A 23780-nucleotide genomic window follows, 5' to 3' on the forward strand; every position below is an offset into this window, starting at 1 on the left:
AAAGATCAAAGTAGAATGGATAGACAAATGTCGATTTCAAAGTGCATTTCTGACACTGTCCTTTAGTGCAGAAGCTTGCTAGAATGTGGTAAAGCAGGCAGCCACCCTGGGCATAAGGTGTTAGGGGGTGCATTTGTGAGAGGCAAGAATTGTTTTCTCTTCAATCATTTTTGCTCCTGGCATTTATGTGAGGGCATTACAGAGTGATGTGGTATTCCATGGTGAAGTGACAATGGAGACAAGACTTTTTTGTTGAGGGATGCCAGATGAGCTGGCTAAAGCTCTGCTTTAATATACAGACTGCTGCATTAATTTGCATACAGTAACTCCTGTTTAAAGCTATGTACTATTATTCCACAATAACCTTTCCTTGGTACACACTAGCAGCAGCAACACATTGCACAGATGTGTAGTAAACATGAATGCAAAACAGAATGAGACAATGTTCCTTCTACAGATTAATCCTTCAGTGGAAATACCACTGTCACCATAAACCCAAACTGTAACAATTCTACTTCACAAGACTGTCACTGTGTCTGGGGGAAATGGATCTCCCTGATTTGCACAATTCACAGGTTTCTGCCATAAAATAAATGTGCAGTAGATAGGGAAACATGCTTTTCTTAGTCCATGTATAACAGTATTCTTCTGTATTACCCTGACAATAGCAATGCATCACCAAACACATAGGAACTGTTGTTGAGCAAATAGTGGAATAACCTTCTTATCTCTAGGAGAGTCCCTTTAATATTACGCTGAAATTATGTATTCTAACTATACATTGTTAAAAGCATTTTGCTCAGCATACTGATGAATGCCTTGCTGTAGTGTGATACCATTTTGTTATAGACAGATAGTATCACAGCTTTGTGTAATACACAGTGAAGTACAGTGTGAGAAGAAAAATTAAAACATTCACAAAAACAGCATATGGCATGAACTCTCATATTGATATGTATATAATGGATATGAAAAAATAATGCGTCATTTAAACATTTCCAAACCACTATCACAGACAATGTCTAACAATCTGCTTGCGACTGCAAGCCAATTGTTTTCTACTGCTCAGTATCAGCTACCATATTCTACAATGGCAAGGGATAAACCGCACAAATCAGTGGTATATAAAAACAAGCTTAAGTTAAATGCAAAGTGCATAATTATCACTTCTAGTAAATAATCTGGACAATAGCTTACAATATACACATTATCCCATTTCAATCAGATATAGACAAAGGTGTCATCAGCTTCTTAGATAAATCCATATCCTTTGTTCCACCACACAGCTATAGTAGTCAAGAAAACCTCCTATATTGCCTAACTAAAAACAAAGGTATTTTTCCAACTCAATAGCTCATTCTCTGTCAGAACAACTATAGAAAATAACACCTCATATTTATCTAAAAATATGACATTTAAAAAGATCCCAGGACTTCCTAACAAAGGATCACTGAACCGAAGACATTCAGCTACCATGACAGACTTGATGTTCTTTCCTTGTACTCAGTCTTTTACAGACTCCAGCAGGGTGACTTGAATGTAGTATTCTGGTCTGTTAAGGACGCAACTCAACTTAATGTCCTACACCTCCAGAAAAGAAATGATTCTACCAGCAGTCAGGTACCTCTTCCAGTAAATAAATAAGGCATCCTGGAGGGAGTGTGGTTTTATTTTATATTTTATTTGACTTTAGAATATATAAAACAGCAAGACCCACAACTCCTTTAAGTCAAACCCTAATGACCAGACGGGTACCTGTAAATTCATCTCCAAGGCAGGATGTACCCCACAAGTGGGTACTTTTTGATTATGGTCCATGAAGTGATTCTGCCTTGTAAACAATCTATAAATGATGAAATGTTTGGTGAATATACATACTGTATTCTTTATCTCTAATGAAGGCTTCTTGATTCTACTCGGAACATTTTTTCCACATTAGTGACATTTATTTTCACTTTTTGGATCAGTAAGCAGCATTCACATTGCTGTATTCAATAAAAAAAATCCATACATAACAAATCCGGCAAATGACATGGCCTGAATTTTTTTTCTTCAATTGCATAGTATAAGACTATACCTCACCTATTGAGCACACTGGAACTGTATATACTTTACATACACATTAACCTCACTGGTGCTGGAGGATCTTTATGAAGTTGCTGTCTTAATTCTACCACACTACCAATTTATAACACTTGATTTTAGTATTACTGTCTGGTGGAAACTTTATCCTAAGTTTTGATCACTTTGGCTACTACCGTTAGTGTTACTAGAAAAACATATTTCTTACATATACATTTAAGCCATTACAAAACATTATACCATTTCTCAAGATACTTTCTGCATCTTGAGAAACTTTTGTTTTCCAGTTACTGATGGGGCTTTACTTGCTTAGTATCCCACTATATTCTCATGTCATAGTACATCCAGAATGACTTTTTCCCCAAACCTTCCACATTGTGGATGCCACCTATATTCTTCTATCATTTGCAATGTCTTATGCGCTGTAGTAATCCACTTCCAGGTCTATTGTGGATATTTCATCTTTATACTCTCTGATCTCATAGTACATTACTCTCTCCCCAATAATGGATACCCTAGCCTATTCCTTACGATCTGCCACATGTTCTTATACCTAGTTATATGGTTACCATTCTGTGCACCTACATTCAAACGTAGGACTTAACATGTGCAGTCACAGCATTATGGCCGGCACAGTACTCTCTGTTACAGGCTCTTACCAGACCTGAATTGATGCAGAAAATTGTTTCCTAAAGTCAATTTTTGTGCATACGCTACACTTTCTTACTTCTCAAATATATTGCATATTTTGCAAGGCTCCATTAAATTGACTTCTAGGTTGTAAGTTGGAATTTCAAGACACCAGTTAAACTGATATCTTCTGTAGCTGCAAGATCAGTCATGGACTGATACTTACAGGCAAATATGTATTTTAGATAGATTTACAGTAGCACATTAATGACCGACTCACCCATGAGCACATACACACAGTGGACAAATACATTGGTTGCTAACTTATATAACTGTAGATAATCATAGGTATTCATTTTAGGAATTGTGTGACTGAAAAATGTTCCATCTGTCACTGGGAAGACAGAAACTGCAGCAGCATACTTGTAAGTTTATAGCATATATAGAGACAGTGTTTTTATACTGTTGCAAGCATAAATCTTTTCTTCATCAGTTAATACCAGAAAATCCATGAAAATATTAATGTTTCCTTACGTTTCACACTGGATGTGCTCTGGCGGATCTCTAAATGTCAGCTCTGAAGTAATATGCTTGTAATGAACTGGGAAGCTTCCACCTATAGCCATAATACCATCCTTGGAGAAACCAGTTGTCATGGGGTCAAGCAGTCTGCACCCCGCCATTCTCTCTGTTGTGACAGCCTCTGTAAGCAGCAAGATCAGCACAGAAAAAAGGTTTGGGTAGACTACTAAAACTGATGGCATTTCAGATATACACTGAAAAATAAATAGTTTATAGCAATGAGTCTTACTTTTATATACTGTCAACTGATGATTTGCCTAACAATAAACATATTAAAAAAATAATAAAATGATAAACTAGGTTGGAAGGCATATTATACAATGTCATGAGTAAAGTGTAATAAAAGAAATTAAGTGGTAAAAGACATCTAAATCCCAGCAGTATTTAAAATATAACAGTAAAGCTGTGGTGAAATTAAAACAGCATAAAAGCAACTGTGTTAATTCTCCATTGAATAGAATTGTTAAAATATGCTGGATACTATAAATGCAAACAGTAAAAACAAATAAATAAATAGACAGATAAATAAATAAATAAAATAAATAATAACATTTATAGGACAGAACTTTCCTTGCCTTGTTTGTGCTTCTTGATCCATTCTAAATAAAGGCAACAATCAAATAAATCAATGTCGGTAGTGGAAATCTGTACATGTTGCCAAATGACTTTATTGAAAATAAATTCCTATTTTACCCTTGGCAAAGGAGGTCTTGTTGTTTTCAAGCAACCTCAACAATGCTTAGACAACTGCCATATGCTGCCCAGTTAAAGAAACTCCAGCTCTACTCAGTGGCATACCGCCTGTTCAGAGGCGATCTGTGCCTGACGTATAAAGCCATGTCCAACCTGGAATTAATGGACATGCTGCACCTCAGAAAATCCAAATCCCATCGAGCTACGTGCTTGAGAGACTTGAACCTCAGCACTGAAATAAATAGGACATGCTGGAGGGACAGATTCATAACCCAGAGGCTCCCTTCACTCTGGAATAAAATCCCAGGTTAGGCAGAGTCCCTCATTGACTCTCTTAAATAGGAATCTTGATGAGTGGATGGGAGATCGTAGATTTACCCCGGGTATCACTTCTGTGTCACTGTTAGACAGAGGCACAGTATATTAACCTCGAAAAAGGGCATAGCAAAATAAATTTAAAATGGGTGGCGAAAGCCAAACACATTCTGGCTAGGCTTATAAATGCCCTAGGGCAGATAGCCTAGCATGAACCTATGAACCTATGAACCTATGAATCTATGAACTAATTTCTTATTTAAAATGTCACTTCCTGAAACCACAGTCATTTATGAGTAATGTCTGCACCACCCACCCACATTTCTTAGATACTTTCAAACCATGCAGTAGACAAGCACTATAACATGTTGCCTGCATTATGTAACACTTTTTTCAGATTAAACAGATGTTTGCAGAGCAGTATTGGATATTAAATAGAACAGCAATACATAATACTACTAAATTATTAAGCCAAAATTAAATGCAGTTGGTTTCATAATCAATTTTTTACTATAAGTTAACATGGTAAGAGGATAAGGCGTAGAAATGAAAGCACTATTCAAGACTGCTATTTCATGTAGTATAACATTAAAGCAATTAAGACTCTGTCTCATTCCTAAGCAACAGTGAATTTCACTCAAATAGGCATCTTTATCTTTGTGTTACAATTTCCATGGTATTGCTTGTTTGCTAAATCACCTCGCATAACGTGTCTTACAAGCAAGGATTGTCATCTACCTGTTTATACAATCAGTGAGCTTCTAAGGAAATTCTAAAGTTCTTTGCTATTTAAAAAGCAGAGATGAGGAAGTGTAATTATGTCAGAAGAACATCTACTGGAAAGCCAGGTGTGTAGAATTTTCTTCCATCACACTAAATGTCTATATTTCTAGTAATGAAAGGCTAATATAATAACAGGTGTTGTTTCCTCCAACTGTAAGCTGCAAAAAGCATGCATACCCTCTAGACAATTTGTTCTAGATCTCCCTGGGAATCAGAAAGGACACTGATGTAAAAAACACAGGCTACAATTGAAAGAGCTGCATAAATGAAAATTGTGCTTCTCCTGTTAATTATTATACATTGCTTTCCCTGAGGACATAGTTATTACTAACTAGGTTTTGATAACTCTTTATTATAAGTTGCTTTTGGATGTTTGGTGATTTGAAATACATGTTGACACTTCATTGTCATAAGTAGGGTAAATCATACTTCACTGATTTCAAATGTACAACTTTAAAAGTCTGAAAACTGGAAGCTTTAATATTCACATGGCATAGCTAGAAACACTCTCAAGTTGCATCAGGCATTCAATTTTTAGTTTTCTTCATTTGGTGACCAGATAAGTAAACAACCTACCATAGACCCATTTAAGCACAATCCAAGCTACAAAGCAGAGTAAACACAACATATGTATTAACAATTAAACCCTCCTTGGTCGATAATCTTCATTGCAAGTAATGTGTATACCTTAGTCCATTAATCATGACTGGGCTCTATTGTTGATCCCTTGACACCATTAATTCTGCTTGTGGCACTGACTGCTTAGCTTAACATGTACTGATTCTGTTGACCTTGTAATGGTCAGACTTCATTGCATCACTAGGTGACATTAACCAATTCTGCATGATCTATCTTATTATGGTTGGGGATCTTAAGTCAATTTCATTTTGTCAAGTGTCTGACTTAATCCTGTTGGACTCAATAACTCAGTCTTGTAGAAATCTGTGGGATACTGATTTGTTTAATTCTGGCAAGGTCCTCACATTTGTTACTTCTGAAGAGGTAGTGTCAGACTTCTTTACTGCTGCTGTAGATTCGCTGCTTCCATCCATTCTGCTGTGGCTCATTGCTGTAATAATTCTGCATGGATCCCCAAAGACAGTAAAGCTGTCCCAGCAATCCACTCATGTACTACAAATCATTGTGAGAAGCAATGCCTGTCCAGCTCTCCAGTGTTGACACACAATGTAGTCAGTCCATTACTTGTAGCTGACATATTACTGCTTTATTTGTGTGTATAAATAAAAAATGCATTTTGCTAATGCATTTTACTGCATTGAAAAAGGAAATATTAAAGTCTGACATATGTAATATTTGTCTTACTCTTTCTAAATTAAAGACTGTTTTCCTTTTTTTACACTATGGCCATTTATGCTTTATACTGCAGCAGTAGTAGTTTGTGCTGTCTTGTCAAATTCAAGTCTACAGTACTTGAAAAGCATACCATGCAAGCACTTTAATTTAATAGCAGTTCTGAATCTGTAGTATGATTAAGCTGTTTCAATGTGAGAAAATTTTAAGTGAACAGATCAGCAAAGGCAAAGTTCATTGACTGCTGGCAGGTGTTAAGGGTTTAAATATGATAAGCTTGTTTAATCATATTTAGAATACTGACACACATGCACATTTTATGTATAGGTAATGCACTCTTTGCCAGTTTGATTTTTTTTCTGGTTAATGCAAATGGTAATATTCCCATAAACAGTAACTATAATTTAACAATATGATGTGCATGGTAACACTCCTTTCCTACAAGCATTACTGCATAAATGGGAAAGATTATTATGTGCCAGTTAATGATTGTTACACTGCCATGTACAGCTTTAAAATGGTTGACTATCATGGGTTAGTCAGAATGAGAAGATGCAATGTGTAATAGGTAATATAATCAATGCCATATGAGAGACACCTACTTTAAAAGTGATACTGTTAAGAGAGCTAGGTACATCAGTCAATAATGAGCTACCCTTTTACCTTTGATCATGACAGATCTGTAATGATTAGGAAAGCATACTGCCTGGCCCAGTTTCCAAAGGGATTTCCTCTAGGCACAAGGAAGTCATTAATCCACTCTGTATATCCATTAGGTCCATAGATGAATGCAGCACCTCTTTGGTGTATACACTCCAAACTCTGGCAAACCAGAGAAAAACTAAAGAACCCAAACAACTTACTGGCATATGCTTTCAAATTCATACAGGCTCTTGCATGGCTGCATGGCGATTTGTCTGTCCTTCCATGCAAAAAATATGCTACTTTACTAGGCCACAAACAATTTCACAAAACCAGTGATTCCACATTCACCATCCACAAAGACCTTTTTTTTACACATGAAGAGGATCTGATGGTTTGGTAGACATTGAACCCAACATACTCTGGAACTATGGAACAGTCTCCCTTTGCCCAAAGCAGTAACTTAGCCACCTTTAAATCCAGACTTGATTTACCATTGGAGTATTTAGTTTAGATTTATTTTATTAGGTTAAGTAATGCACCTCAGTTATACTAAGTTATTCTCACTAGGCTTCTCAAAGGTATTCAGGTAGTAAAAATCCATGAACATAAGACCGTGGAACTGTTCAGGTAATCCTTATTATCAAATGTGAATACAAATGGTCACATTGTTGTGCATTCTGTGGAGCAGACCACATTAGTGTACCAAAGATTATTGCAACAAGAACAGCACTACATGAATGTATTGTGCCATCTGTCAGAATGAGCCAGTGTGAGAGTAAAATGTAAGCAAACTTACTGAGGAAGTGGATGAGGGGTAACTGATTTAATACAGAAAGCATGACAAATGGGACACAGAAGTTACAAGATGGCTGAATAACCAGGGCAGGGTGACTGTGAATAAGGTGCAGGCTTCGGTGTACTGTGAGAACACAGTCCTTGCTAGGGTTCCCCTATGTTTCCAGCTTGCTGCCCCCCCCCCCTCACACACACACACACACACACACACACACACACACACACACACACACACACACACACACACACACACATGCACACAAATGTTCTTACTAGCCCTAGAAAGAATCAAATCCATTATGTGGATAAAGCACTGATAACAGTATATTCCAGAGCACTGGGGATAACAGAATAGATCCTCTGCCCTATGAGTCATGTATACAGTTCTGCCTGAACATATTCCATTCCTGCAGAGTTAATTACTCTTTTTTAGTGATCAAAAATGTCATGGGATGTATTTAATGCAGCTTCTGCATTTTCCTAATTATTCGTTTAAGCTTTAGTACCAACTTATTGCTCTGACAAGAAATAAATAGCTAATAGAGTTAACTAAGACAAGCAACCCAGAACAAAGTAATCAAACATAGCTTTTTCAGTTATGCATGACACATATAGAAAAATTGTTTTAATATCAAAATTCACTTATCTGCAGCAACCACTAACTGGATTTTGTCCGTTGCAGTTGTAATGGTTACTAAGTAATTGTCGCTGGTCATGTCAAAAATGTCAGGTTACTTTTTTTAGTACATGTTGGTATGAATGACTTGAGAGACACCTCCCTGGACTATATGAGGAGAGACATGATTGAGCTCTCTGATTATGTGTCACAAGCAGGTATGCCCCTAGCCTTAAGCAGCATACTACCCTCACCAAGGACGATACCACAATATAAACAGAAAATCATTGACTTCAATAATTGACTTAGTTTCTGGTATCATTCTAAGGGGACCCAGTTTCTGGCAGAATGGGATGACATGATCGATAGACCTCGATGCTTTGCAAGATCTTCTTCATTTGAAGTAACTCTCATACTGGGCCCCCCCCCCCCCATCCACCAGCAACTAGGCTAAAAAAACTTCTCCAAAGCAGATTATATCCTTTTAAGAGATGGTATAAATAGCTTCACTACACCTCGCCCCTCAGATGCTTTTTACAAACACCTGTATAACTGCACTGATGCAGCTGTACATTCGAGGAAGAACATATCTGTCTGGTTAACAGGCTTTACAATAAGAGGAAAAAATTGTTGTCCATAAGTAAGAGGGATCATGCCCTCAACTGAAAATGCTCCCTCCTCAAGTTAAACAAGCAAATAAGACTTCTTGTGAAGTCCTCCTAAGCAAACTACAAATCCAAATTACTGTTCTCAACCATGGACAACTATAAGGAGATCTTTAGTTACATCCATAGCCTAAAAGGTAAGACACAGATTTGTGCTGAACTGGTGGTTAATGATACCACATACAGTGAGGCTGTGGACATAGCAAATCTGTTAGCTAACAGGTTCTGTGAAAAACTTCACTCCCCTGTCCCCACCATACATACCCCTTGACATTACTTCCACCTGGACCTCACCTTGTATCTCTAGAGAGCAGGTTATTAATGCTCTCTCTAAGGCCAAAGACACAGCATTTGTGGGACATGATAACATCCCAGGCTGCATTCTACATGGGCTCCAACAAGAATTAGCTACACCATTGGGTACTCTTTTCAATCATAGTCTAAGCACCAGCTTTGACCCAGCTGAATGGAAAATAGCCATAGTTATTCCCTTGCACAAAGGTGATGCTTCCATTGACCCTGGGAACTATAGACCTATTAGCCTGACTAATTATCTGCAAGGCTATGGAGTGAATCATCAATGACCTTATCAATAAAGATATAGATAACCTCCAAACAGTTGACACTACTCAGTTTGGATTTGTCAGAAGGAGATCATGCCTGTTAAACCTGGTAGACTTCGAGACAGTCACCTGAGCCCTGGATGAGGATAAAACTGTGCATACAGCCTACCTGGACTTGGCCCAAGGCTTTTGACACTATTCCTCACTCAGACATTATTGCCAAACTCACCCAGCTAGGTATTAACCCTTATATTGTTAGGTGGGTCACTAACTGGCTCACTGATAGAACCCGTACAATCAAAATAGGGAAATCCACCTCCAACAGCCGACCCATAACCAGTGGTGTTCCACACGGATCAGTCCTGGGACCACTACTGTTCAGAATTTATTTCTCTGAAGTACAAGAAAGTCTAAAGGTCTGTGGCTGACAAAGTTTGTTGATGACTGCAAAATGGGAGCAGTCATAGAATCCCCAAACAATGTTAACATCCTACAAGCGGATCTTTCACAAACAAATGAATGGTGCCAAAAACACAGCCTTAAACTCAATGCAAAAAAATGTATTATCATCCCTTTCAGTGAGAGCAATATTCCTGCTAACTACCACATCAATGGAAACGCCTTAAGCATGCATTCAGTAGTGAGACACCCCAACACACAGGTTGACAGCAAACTTACTTTTGATCACCATGTCTCCACAGTGTAAGAAGGGCATTCTATATTGCTCATCTCATAAGTAAGGGTATTGCCTCCAGAAAAAAAGCATTTATAGCCTCACTGTACTCTTCCTTCATCAGACCAATAATTCAGTACAACACCCATTTTAGTATGTGCCTTTTCAGGCACTTGCAGCAACTGCAGAGACCACAAATGTTCCTCTAATGGAGAATTCAAGGTATTCATGATCTGTCCTATGTGGATCAGCTGCCACTTTACTCCATTTCATACAGACTACTCAGAGATGATCTCTGCCTTATGTATAAGGCAAACTCTGACTCTGCTTTATTGGAAATGAAGCATATCCATAAGTCCAATGGCTCACGGGTTACTTGCTCTAAATACCTTAACCTGGTATGTGACATTAATAGAACCTGCTGGAGGGACAGGTTTGTCAACCAGAGGTTACAGCATCTGTGGAACAGACTCCCAATTCATGTCAAGCGGAGCACTTTTTTGGCCCTCTTCAAGCACAATCTGGATTGTGTCTCTCTTGGACAGGGGCAATAGGTGCTGATCATGGAAACAAGGGCAGAACTTGGTTAGGCTTGTAAGTGCCCTAGAGCCATTAGCCTAGCAACTTCCTATGATCCTATGACAATTTAAATTTTATTGTCAAAAACATGGCAGCTCAACATAAACAGTGCTGATGCTTCAGTATCTCACACCATTCTGATAAGAGGTTAAGAACTGCAATGCAGTATAAACAATGCACACTCTTAAAAGGGCAATACAATATATCAAACTTAAAATAGCAATGGTTATCTAGATGTACACAATACAATTACGTAACTTTTCTTAATAGAAAATTTCATTTTTAAAAGTTAAGCATGATGTGCAACTAAGGACTTCTTAGCTTTACAATTTGACTGCAGATAGTGAGGACTTTGGTTAGTATGGTGGAACTCTATTCAATAACTTGTTTGAAAATCACATGTAATCAGTTTAGGCCAAACATTCAGAACATTATCTTGAATCAGATGACTATTTCTTGGCTAGTTTTAGTTGATACATGGATTATTTCTTTCTTAAAGAATAGTCAACAGCATTGACAAAACTTCTATATGTAGCCCCTTTATCACTGTTAACTGGTTGGAGTTCCATGAATAGGAAATTTCACTTGGACATCTGCCTCAACATTTCGCAAAGTAGTCATCACCCCCTCTTTCCACATGGGGTTGGGTGTCATGTCAACTGTTTCCATCTTCCCTACTCAATACCACTACTACTATTGACATTCATGCTTGACTGTCACAGTTTTCTCACAAATCCCTCCACCACTTTGCTGGATGCATTCACTTCCTCTTGATTTCTTCCTGTCTGTCCCAAATCATCTTTACCAGATTGTCTCCTGATTTTCTGCACATGTATCCAAACCATCATAATCTGTTCTTTTAGACCTTCTCTGCAATTGGGGATACTTATGGCTGCTGCTTTTATGTCCTCATTTCTTTGTCCCACAGTTTGCCTCCTACCACCCATCTTAGATACTTCCTCTTCATCACCTTTAGCTTCCTCAGCTGCTCTACCTTTGCTGCCAGGATTCTGTACCATACAATAGAACTGGTCTCATTTTCAGAAACAACTTTCAATTAGCTGTGTTTTACAAACCACAGCAAAAGGGACAAGTACCTTAATTTCTTACAATTTCTACTACATCCAGTACACTGTTCTGCTCAAACTCATTATGGCAATAACCACAACTCATCCATTTGCCAGACTTTACTCTTACTCTGCTTCTCAGATATTTAGTTTGACTAGAATTGTGACTTTAGAGACTGTTGCTATTAACTTTGCATTTAACCTGACGAATATCATCTGCCATGCTGAAGTTAGCATTTTGTCTTTTATTCTGTTCCACCTCTCTGGCAATGTGCATTTTCTGAAGTTAAATTATTTTTAAGTTCTAATTTCTAAGACTGCCAATCCAATCAATTCAGTCTTATTTGTTTGTGTGTTGCCTATGAAAGACTGTTTAAATTCATTGTAAAGGAATTAAAAGTTTACACATTAGTAAAATACTAAACTGGACTATTACAAATCAAGGGGATAAGAGAATACTGAATAGAAACTTAGGTGCAGAAGAGATCCTGTGCAACACTACACTAGTTACAAGAATACCCATTTTTTCATACTGAGCAAAAAAAATAATACAAGGTCAAAGGAAACAATGCAAGGAAACAGTGACCTTTGTAAAGTGGGCCTCACTGTATGGCATTCATAAGAATGGACTAAGGTTACAGGAGGATATACTCTGGAATAGAGTAAAAAGCAAGCAAGCAGAGGTGACAGAGTTGGAGGCTGACTATGAAGAGAGTGCAAATGGGAGAAGGAAAAGACTGAATGAGAGAGGGAGTGAGAAGTAGAAAAGAAAGGCAAAGAAATGGAAAAAGAAAACTAGTGGCTAAGGAAATATTTGACAACTTCAACATCAGAGTTTCAGTCCTAGATTGTGTTTACTGTCTGTGGGGTTTGCAGGTTCTGATATCTGTATGGTTTCCTTGAGTAGTCTTCTTTATTCCAAAAAGCATTCCTTCACTGACTACATTAAATTTTATGCTTGTATAATGTATGGTTAAAGAGCACTAAACAGACATTTCAATGTGAATCCATGAATCACTTATGTGCAACTCCCATACATCTCAATGTATAATTGTTTTCCCAATATCTTTATTTGCAATTCAATGTTTATATAACACTTAATCTATTAAATAATTGCAAATCAAGAATAATAAAAAGACATACAAATAAAGAAGAAAAAAAGACATATGAACTATAACAACTAAAACTATATACAAAGTGTTAAGTGCCTATATAGATCTTTCATTTGATTTATTGATATAATATTTACTGTTTTTATTGCAATATTGTACCCTAAGAACAGGTTTTTAATTTTTCCTTTTATCATGAATAAATTATGGCTATTTATAAAAGTATATGTTCACTATAGAATATGGTCCAAGAGTTTACTCCAATACTTTATATAAGATTGCTTACTTTGATCATTATTAATTTTTGGGCTATAATAGGTCTAATTGCAATTTGTTTACCATTTATATCACCCAGAATTGGCTTGACAGATTAAATACATCCCATGACATTTTTGATCACTAAAAAAGAGTAATTAACACATTTATTTCTTAACATGTTAAACCTGCAGAAGGTATATGTAAAGGTGCAAACTTCCAAAATAAACTAACTAGATTTCTCATAGCCCATTTTCTCTAACTTGAGGTTTTGCAAACACCATAATTTATAACATTTGCACCTCCAAAACATATGTAATAAATCAGCTTTTTGGTATTTGCAGAACAAAATTTGGTGAGAATGTGGAATTATATGTATTAAGTATATCTATACTCAAATAAATGTTGTTCACTTTCATTATTTGATTATACAATAGATTTTTGAAGGGTAGCAATTTTGTGTAATTGATGGATTAAGATTGATCCAATACTTAGAGCAAAAGAGTTTTGATATTTAAGAAAAGTAATTAACATATATGTATCAGATATTTTTCAAAGTGAAAGCATTCTATAAGAGTTTACAGAGATTTATATTATGATTAATTTTAGATTCATCAAGTAATGTTAAAATTAATTATTTTATTTTTCTTAATTATACAATATAGCTTTTAAGTAGATTTAGTGCACTTTTCAGATCACTAACTGAAAGACTTCTGTGGGTATAAAAATCTACAATATATTTATCTTTAAGGGATAATTAGAAAGGTTTAGCATTAAGTTGTTTAGTTTGAGATTAGGGCTTAGATCAGTAGTGCAAAACCTTTATGTGGGGAGAGCCACTGCATGAATTCTTAATGCATCTGTGGGCCAGCTTAAAACATAGGAAGTCATTATGAGTTAACAACAGGTACAGGTGACTAGCATTTTTACTTAAGGCAGCGGTCATGAAATTGCCTGTTTTCTACATCAACTTTGCATTTAACTTTATTCTGGCTTGCAGCCATGACTTAGTACAAACTCTTGCAGAAAGTTACTATTGTTTACAGACTACAAGTTATAAACAACAAAAAATTGTTACTTCCGCAGCTAAAATTAGAGGTGTGTGCAACTGCAGTCAATTAGGTAAATAAGCACATGCTGGAAAGTTTGTGTGACTGGAGTAAGGCATAGCATTTTTTCATTTTTTAAAAATTATTAGTTACTCTCTAGGGGCCAGATGGTGTGGCATTGAGGGTTGAATTTGGCCCCAGGGCCAGATGTTGTGCACCACTGGTTTAGATGAATTAGTCGAAATAGTATAAATGAGTTTAAGTTTAGCATATCTATTTTTTTGTAAAATTATCTAATGCAATAAAATGTTATGTATTTTAAGAGTTTTTGAGGTTTTCTTTACTATGAAATAGTAGAGCACTGGATTGCATTGATATTTTCATACATAATTATACTACAGTTTAACCGAAATAGGACTCCAATTAGTTTGATTTTGAATACATTCTGAAATTTGTATTACTCTCCTAGAATTAATTATGACAGAGTTTGAAACTAGGGCTCAAGCCACCAAAATATTTTGGCTAGGTCACCCTCTGGTAAGCAATTCTGGAAGATTTTGGGGATCATAAGAATTTGGATAGCTTTGTATTAATAGTTTAAATAATTTGTGCTGTATTATCAGATGAAATGAATTCAATTGGATTAATAATATCAGCAAAATATTCATTTTTATTATAGCAGCTTTAAAAACAAAGGAAAGTTAAGATTATTCCATTTAAGAATATCATACTAAATATTTGTCAATAATTCATTAAATGTTCTTGATAAAAAAGAGCATAGTTGTGATAGGAAACTGTGTAAAGATATCTGAGCAAATTATCTGTCTTGATTTCAAATTTAGGAAAGTAAATAAATTGTAGTTTGGCTTTAAAGGGAAAAGATTAGATTCAGCCAGATTTAGTTTATAATTAGAATACTTTGAAAAATATTAGTATTATGTAGACTTTCTGTGTTAGGAAGGGTAAAAAAGATTTAAATCATCAGCAAAAGCCATTAAAAATGTGTGTCACAAACTTCTGGAATATAATAAAATGTATTTTGCATAATACGAAATAAAGGCTCTACATATAAATTAAAAAGTTAAGGGGATAATGGACTAGTTGCCTTTTTCCATTAAGAATTTTATTTGAAGAGGAAATAACTATTAATATATCAATATGTACAGGCAATAGAGTACAGAATTTTAATCAAAGTTATAAACATTTGTGGTAGAACAAAATGTGGCATAAATGAAAAAAGAAAATCTAAGTTTAATTAGTCAAAAGCTTGGAAGCATCAAGTGCAAGTGTAAAAAATTAGTTGTTATAGTGTTTCGGAAGTGTAATCAGAGTGCCCAAAGTTAGTGTGATTACACTTTTGTTGGTTTTACATAAAACCAGATTGATATGGGGAAATTATATTGGCCAATATTTGTTTCAGTTTATTAGCCAGTGCTGAAGCAAGTATTTTAATATCTACATTGATAAGAGATATTGGTCTATAACTTAATGTTTTTTAGAATCAGAATTAGGTTTAGTAATGAAAATTGCTTTAGAGTTAATATGCAAATCTGAAATACCATTGGCATTTACATAATTAAATGCATACAATAATATTTTGAGATATTTTCTGCGGTTTACCTTCATGTGTTCGTTTTGCACATGGGCGAACAGCAAATGTTCAAAAGGACATTTTCAAAGTTTGCAAATGTCAAACACAAAAAGGTTCGAATGTGCAATGAGTGAATGCACAGTGACATTTGTTCATTGCAGATTCATCATTTTGGGGCAGATTGCACTATAGTGGGAATTGGAAAATGGTCCCTTTCCCCACTGTAGTGCGATCTCGGAGTTAGAATATTAAAGTGGGGGGGTGTGGGGGTGCAGCCCCACACATGGGGGGTGCAGGGAGGCTTGACTCCCAGCTTTAGACTTCATTACATTTTTTTTTTACATTTATGTTCGTAAATCAGTGAATCTGCATTTCGATTCGCTGATTTTCAAACACTGGAAACTATCACGGTTTTGTTTTTTGAAGTTACGATTCGCTCATATGAGCAATCGCATGAGTGTGTTTTGCCTTTGTAAAGGTAAACCATTTTATGCAAAAGTTTTATAAAATTCTGCTAAGAAACCATCTGGACTGGGTTGTTTCACAAAGTTTAAGGTTTTTAATTATTTGTAAAATTTCTTGTTGGGTAAATGGTGCAACAAGACGTGTCTACTTTATGCGCTCGAAACATGAAAAACTGGAATCCAAATAGGGCGACACATATAGAGCGAACCACAAATACATCGAACATACTAAAGCACAAAATTTAAAACCTCGAACAATCATAGTCGGCCAACCCACCACCCGCAACACACTACATACCCAAACACAATAAAAAAAACACATACATACACTAACCAAAACCCTACTTTTAACCCTAAATTAAAGCACCAAAACCTTACTACTAACCCTACACTAAACCCCACATACACAACTATCTATGCACTATCCTTAACCCCTCCCTAACCCTAGGGTCTGTAACTACCGCACACTTCCACTATGGAGCTATACCCAAACAAACTAAATATTCCACACACATACACTTAAAACCCTACACTAAACCTTACATACATTACCTACACAAAACCTTACATACACTATCTACCTACCTATGCACTTACCTTAACCCCTCCCTAACCCTAAGGTCTGTAACTATTGCACACTTACCTTACGGAGCTATACCACAGATGGGCCATCTATGCAAATTCAATATTTCCACTTTCACGGTTTCATTCGTTCGACGTATTCACCATTTGGATTCGGGTTTTTCAGCTTTAGAGTGCGTAAAGCATACCCCAACAAGACAATTTTACTTTTCTCTATTTTAGGAAATTTTAAAATTTCTAGAAATTGATGCATTCTTATGAAGTAGAAGAAAGATTATGTTCATCATATGCATGACGGTATATTTGAACAAATATTTTCATAATCTCCTCTCATGTTGTATAATTTATCCAGTTATGAGATTGCAGTTATTAAGGGAGAGCTCTTAATATTTATAAGTCTTGCCAAATGTTTAGAAAGAGCTTATACCCATTCTAAGTATTTGGCTAGAGTTTTCATTTTGTAAAATGATTCTGCAGTGTAAGTAAAGTTCTTTTTGAAGATCAGATAAATCTTTTGCAGTATCCGAGTTGTAATCTAAAGTGCTTGTTCCAGTTTTCAGATATTGGGCAGGATTCACGATGGCTTGCACAGAGTCTAAGAGTCGTGTAAGACTCCATGCAGCCATTGCGATCCAGGAACAGCCCAAAATCCTGTGTAAGAGACCAGTTAAAACGACTCTTACACGGGCAGGGCGTGGATATGCTAATCACCTCACTTGCAGCCGAAAGGCATGCAAATGAGGTAGATTAGCGATCCACGAAGCTGAAACCAGCCCGTGTAAGAGTCATGTTAGGTGCAGAAATGTACTTAGTTGACAACTGAGTACGTTACTGCAAATAACACAATGGAGCCATGACAGCTCCAAATAAAGTGTGCATATGTTACAGTCAGCATGCCAATGGCCAAATATGTGGCCATTGGCATGGTAACCCGATGCAAACATGAAATAATTTTTTTTTTCGGCGATCGGCGATGTTTAAATGCAGCACAGCCCCTCGCAAATGGGCTGCGCTATATAAAACATAAAAATAAAGGTTTGAAACCCACAAATGTGTGTTTTATGTAATGCATGAATTTGCAATGCAGGGACTAGCAGACCGAAAACAACATGGCCACTGTCTAGTGGTTGCTAAGGGGGGAAGCTGAGTGTAAGACATGTAACTAAGCATTAATAGGCAATCCTATGTAAATGAGTGGTAGGATAGTGAATCACACTGTCACATAGCAAATGAGCACATTCCGTGTAGTGTAAGAGTTAGATAAGGGGGAGTAACAGAGTAGGAGATAGGTGACATCACAGGGGGGAATGTCAGGAAGAAATCAAGCTCATTGGAGCAAAGTGGTATGTGAAAGATGTCAATCACACAGCACAAAAAGAGGAGTGTCAACAGATAAGCATGGGAAAGTCAAGACATGGAAGGTGTACACTGTGGCCAACACCAAAGTTTATTGCTGTGCGTGCATGCACGCGTGTGCACGCTGGGAGGCGCGAGTAAGACAGAGTGTGCGCGTGCAAGGCAGAGTAAGCATGTAGGAGCTTCTGTAAAGATCTATTAACCTGTTTGCGCTGGTGGGCACACGTGTTAACCTGAATAAGCAGATTCTAGTCCGTGTAAGCATGTGTGCGTGCATGGTAGCCACTGTGAGCATGTTTTCATTGGTATGCGCGCTGCTCCCCCCTGAGGAAACAGAGAGGAAAAAGGAAGCAGAAGAAATAGTAGGAAGCTAGCAGGGAATACTGGGAGAGCTAGCAGGTGAAAACAATTACAAGCAGGCAATTACACAGGAAGAATGCTGGCCCAGCCCAGCACTTAAAACACTGCAAACAGCATTGAAGTATGTTTCTCTCAAGAGACACTGCAAGACAGGAGTAAGCTAGTAGAAGTGAAAACCGAAAAAGTTGCACTCAGACCAAACATGCTAAGGGCTGCCACAGCTGTTATAAGGAGACATAGGAGACTTGCTGAGGGTGGTGACAATGCAAATGCTGCCAGACAACCCACGGTGGGGAGACAGAGAAGAGAGTACAGGCCCAGGGTCCCCTACCAGGGGTTACATGAGCTGGAGATAGTGGAGCACTATAGAGTGGACAGAGACCTCCTGCAGCAAATTGTTGAGCTGTGCAGGCCACGCCTCACACACAGAACCAACAGAGGGGAATCCATCCCAGTGGAAACCAAGGTATGTGTTGGCCTAAGAATACTAGCAACAGGTACCTTCCAGAGACCAACTGGTGATATGATGGGGATATCACAGGCATCAGCCTCCAGGGTACTGCACCAGTTCCTGGATGCCATGTCAGCACATGTCGGTGAGCATGTATATTTCCCCAATGCCCGTGAGGTATTGGCCAGCAATATGCATCTCTTCCAGCAAATAGCGGAATACCCTGAGGTAGTGGGTGCAATAGACTGCACGCACATACGCATCAAAGCACCAGCCAGTGAGCGGGGTAGGGCCTACATTAACCGCAAGGGTTTCCCCTCCATCAACTGCCAGGTCGTGTGTGATGCCCAGGGCATAATAATGAATGTGTGTGCTGGCTGCCCTGGGAGCTACCATGATTCCCATATCTGGCATTTGATGCAGCTGTACCAGACATTTGCCAGTGGGGACATCCCACATGGTCACCTAGTGGGGGATGCAGGATATGCACTGGAGCCGTGGCTGATGACACCCATCAGAAATGCACACACACCTGAACAAGAACGCCATAATGAGGCACATGCACAAACACGTAATGTAATAGAGCGTGTGTTTGGGCTGCTGAAGTCACTGTTCCGGTGCCTGGACACATCCGGTGGAGCCTTGCAGTACTCACCAACTACATGTACCCAAATTGTCATGGTATGTGCTATGCTACATAATATGATTTTGTGAAAACAGCTGCAGCAGGACCGGCATAGGGCTGGGACAAACAGCCCCCCACCATTGCCAAGGCCATCACAGGCAGAGCGTGACTCGGAGGAGGAACAACCTGAGCCTGCCCCAGTAGGCAGAAGGAGGCATGCCCAGTATGCCCTGGCCTTGGCAAAGAGGCAACGCATAGCACATACACTGGCTCAGTAGGAACCCTGGGAATGATACCCCTCTCTGACTCACTCATATAGTAACAGGGATGCCTAACATGACACAACCTGCTCTCAAACATGTACAGGGAGTGTAGTATGTGCATCCGACAGAGGGAGCTCTGCAGCACCACCTGAGGCATGATCGCCATGTGTTAAGCAATGTAACACCATCTGGTATATGCAAACATGAAGACCCTGCTTAACATCTCACCCTCACCAAGCATGATGCCACACTATGAAGACAACAAGATCATGTACAATAATTGGCTGAAGTACTGCTGTTAGCAAGGGGGAACACATGGCTGACAGCCTGGGCTGACATGCCGAGCAAGACATGATGCCCCACCTGCTAGGGATGGCACGCACCCAGCACACCTGGCTGTGTGGATACTGGCAAAGGCTGTTGTCACCCCCACTGTGCCTTGAATAGGTAAGGCTGGAAACACAAACCCACCACCATAGGTAGCACAAGGGATAACAACCTGGATGTAATGCTACCCAATGCCAGAAGTCTAACCTGCAAGGTGCATGCAGACCAAACCCACCACAGCATAGAGAATGGTAATATCTGTTCTGTAACAGAAACCTGGGTCAAGGCCCAGAAGAGCACCCTAATACTACCAGGTTATGCCTCATACCATGCTCTACAGCTCCAAAACATGGAACACACTACAATAGGAGTGTGGCTATCAGTAAGTAACACTGGCTCAAACCGTGTCCCTGTTTGAAGCCTGCTTCAGACCACACTCACAAACCCAGGTACCCCAGCCAGCCTTCCTGAAGACACTGCAGAGTATGAATGTCTCAACAAATACCAAACAAGGCACACACAAAGTATGAGATAGGTGGCAATCCATTATGTATGGAAGAAGTAATCAGGGCCCTAGGGACACAAGTGGACGGGAACCTGTCATGTGACACTTACATTGCCAAGGTGGCCAGGAAGACCTGCTATATTGCCCATCTTAATATGAAAGGATGCACATGTAGATCAAGAGAGGTCACTGTGCCCCCATACTCTTCCCTTATCAGACCCATACGTGACAACAATGCCCCAGTTCGGATGTACCTTACCTTACACCTGCAGCAGTTATAAAGATCCCAAATGTACCTCACCAACAGGATAAAGGGTCCAAACATTTGACATCTGCAGCCTGGCTGAAGAAACCACAGCCCAATTCAGAAGCATACTGCCCAGTCAGAGGTGATGTATGCCTGATGTACAAGGCCATGTCCAATCCAGAATGAATGGACATGCTCCACTGCAGAAACCCCAAATCCAGCAGAGACACCACAGTGAGATATCTGAACCTCCACACATAGATAAATAGGATGTGCTGGAGGGACAGATCCATAACCCAGAGGCTCCTTACACTCTGGAACAGAATCCCAGTCCATGATAGGCCGAGCTCCACACTCATACTCAACAAGAGAAATCTGGTGAAGTGCATGGGAGATAGTAGGTGTACACTGAGGGCCATCCCTGTGTCACATCTAGTAAAGTAAACCCTACATGGGCATAATATGCACATTGCAAGGGGTGTCGAAACCCACACATAGTCTGTCCATGCTCAAACAAGGCCAGGGCAGATAGCCTAGTATGAACCTATGAACCTATGATGATACAAATTGTGCAGGACACAAAGGATTATCACACAACTGTCCTACCTGATGGTAGTAACCATGGTGATAATCCACAGATATGCTCTGCAGCACTCTAATATCACAAACAATACACCAAACCCACACACATTGCCAGCATCCTACCTAACAGATTCTTTGCAAACTCCCCACCAGCACCTAACTGCCAAATATCTATCCCAGCAGAGTGCTGGCCCCCTGAAATTGCAGATGATGAGGTAGCAGCCAGCATCTACAAAGCACAGCACACAGCATCAATGGTACCAGATGGTGTCCTGGGTTGTGTCCAACAAGTACTGTAAGAAGAATGGAACACCAAATAGCAGTACTGCGCACTATCAGTCCTACCACAGGATATGTACCCAAAGAGCAGTGTACAGCAACAGTGGTCCCTCACCACAAAGGGGGTGCCTGAATGGATACTGCAAACTATCACCCCTCAACCCCGACTATCTAGGTTGGCAAAGTAATGGAGAGGATGATCATGGATCCCAGGAATAACGACATTGGGTACCTACAGACATTGGACCCTACCCAGTGTGGCTGTCATAGGGCAGATCCTGCCCCTTACACATGTCTGACTCATGTGAAATGTGCACCAAGGCTATTGATGTGGGGAATGTGGATCACACAGCCTATCTGGACCTTGCTAAACCCTTCCATACAATACCCTAGTTGGCAGTACAGATAAGCTCACCAGCCTAACTATAAACCCCTATGCAAGTAGATGGGTTGCAAACCAGCTCAAGGACAGAATTGACCTGGTCAGACATGCTGCAGCCATGTCAGACTGCAAACCAGGTACAACTGGCATCCTACAAGGCATGGTCCTGGGACCTCTCTTGTATGCTATATATGTCACATAGGTACAGGCCAACATGTAAGGACTCTGAACAGGTTCGCAGAGGACTACAAACTGCCCACCAAATCGGACCCCCAGCTGACACAAGCAACCTACAAAAGGCACACATAGAAACAGACAAGTGGTGCCACAGCCATGTCAACAAGCTAAATGCAGAATAGTGCATAGTCATCCCCTCTGGAAACACAGTACATGGCCAGAAATTACCACATAGGTGTTAACCCAGTAAGTACATCAGGAGCAATAAGAGACCTGGGGACACAAGGTAATAGATATCCTGCATGTGACAACCATGTGTCTGTAGTGGTTACAGAAACATACCATATACCCACCTAATCATGAAGGTAAGCACAGCTCAGTCAGGGTAGGTCAATGTGCCTCTCCAGTCATCCATCAGCAACCTCACAATTGTGTACAATGGCCCTTCAGGGATGTACCTTAGCAGACACCTGCATCAACTGAAAAGACCCCACAAATACCCCACCAGGAGGATCGCAGAGCTATAACAGATGCCATGTGTCACCTGATTAAACAAACTGCAGCTCCACACAGTGCCATACCGCCTGGCTGGAGGTGAACTGTGCCTGATGTATAAAGCCATGACCAAGCTGGTATCAATGGACATTTGGCACCATGTAAAATCTGAATGCTGGTGACCTATGCAGCTGACAGGCCTGAACCCCAGCACAGATATAAACAGGACATGCTGTACCAATTGGTCCATAACCCAGAAGCTCACTCCACTCACGACTACACTCCCAGTACAGGTTATCCAGGGAGTCCCTCATTGACTGTCATCCAGAGGAATCATGATAACTGGATGGGAGATGGTAGGTGTACCCTGGATATCACCTGTATGTCATGGGTAGACAGAGGCACAGCACACTAACCTTGACATATGTCATGGCAAACACCAGTAAATGTGTGTTGAAGGACAAACACTCTCTGACTAGCATTACAAATGGACTAGGGCACATGGCCATTGTTTGTCACTGTCCACACAAGCTGTGGAATACATTAACAATGTCGGACAATCATGTACTATGCTGTCCATATCTGAACAAAATGCAACATGGTCATATCTGCACAACTGGCCCTCAACCAGTCTGGTGTGCTCACTATAAATATTACAAGCAGTGATAGGACTGAAACCGAT

The sequence above is a fragment of the Protopterus annectens genome, chromosome 4.part0 (assembly GCF_019279795.1).
Source record: "Protopterus annectens isolate FY-2018-M chromosome 4.part0, PAN1.0, whole genome shotgun sequence".
NCBI classification, from domain to species: Eukaryota; Metazoa; Chordata; order Ceratodontiformes; family Protopteridae; genus Protopterus; species Protopterus annectens.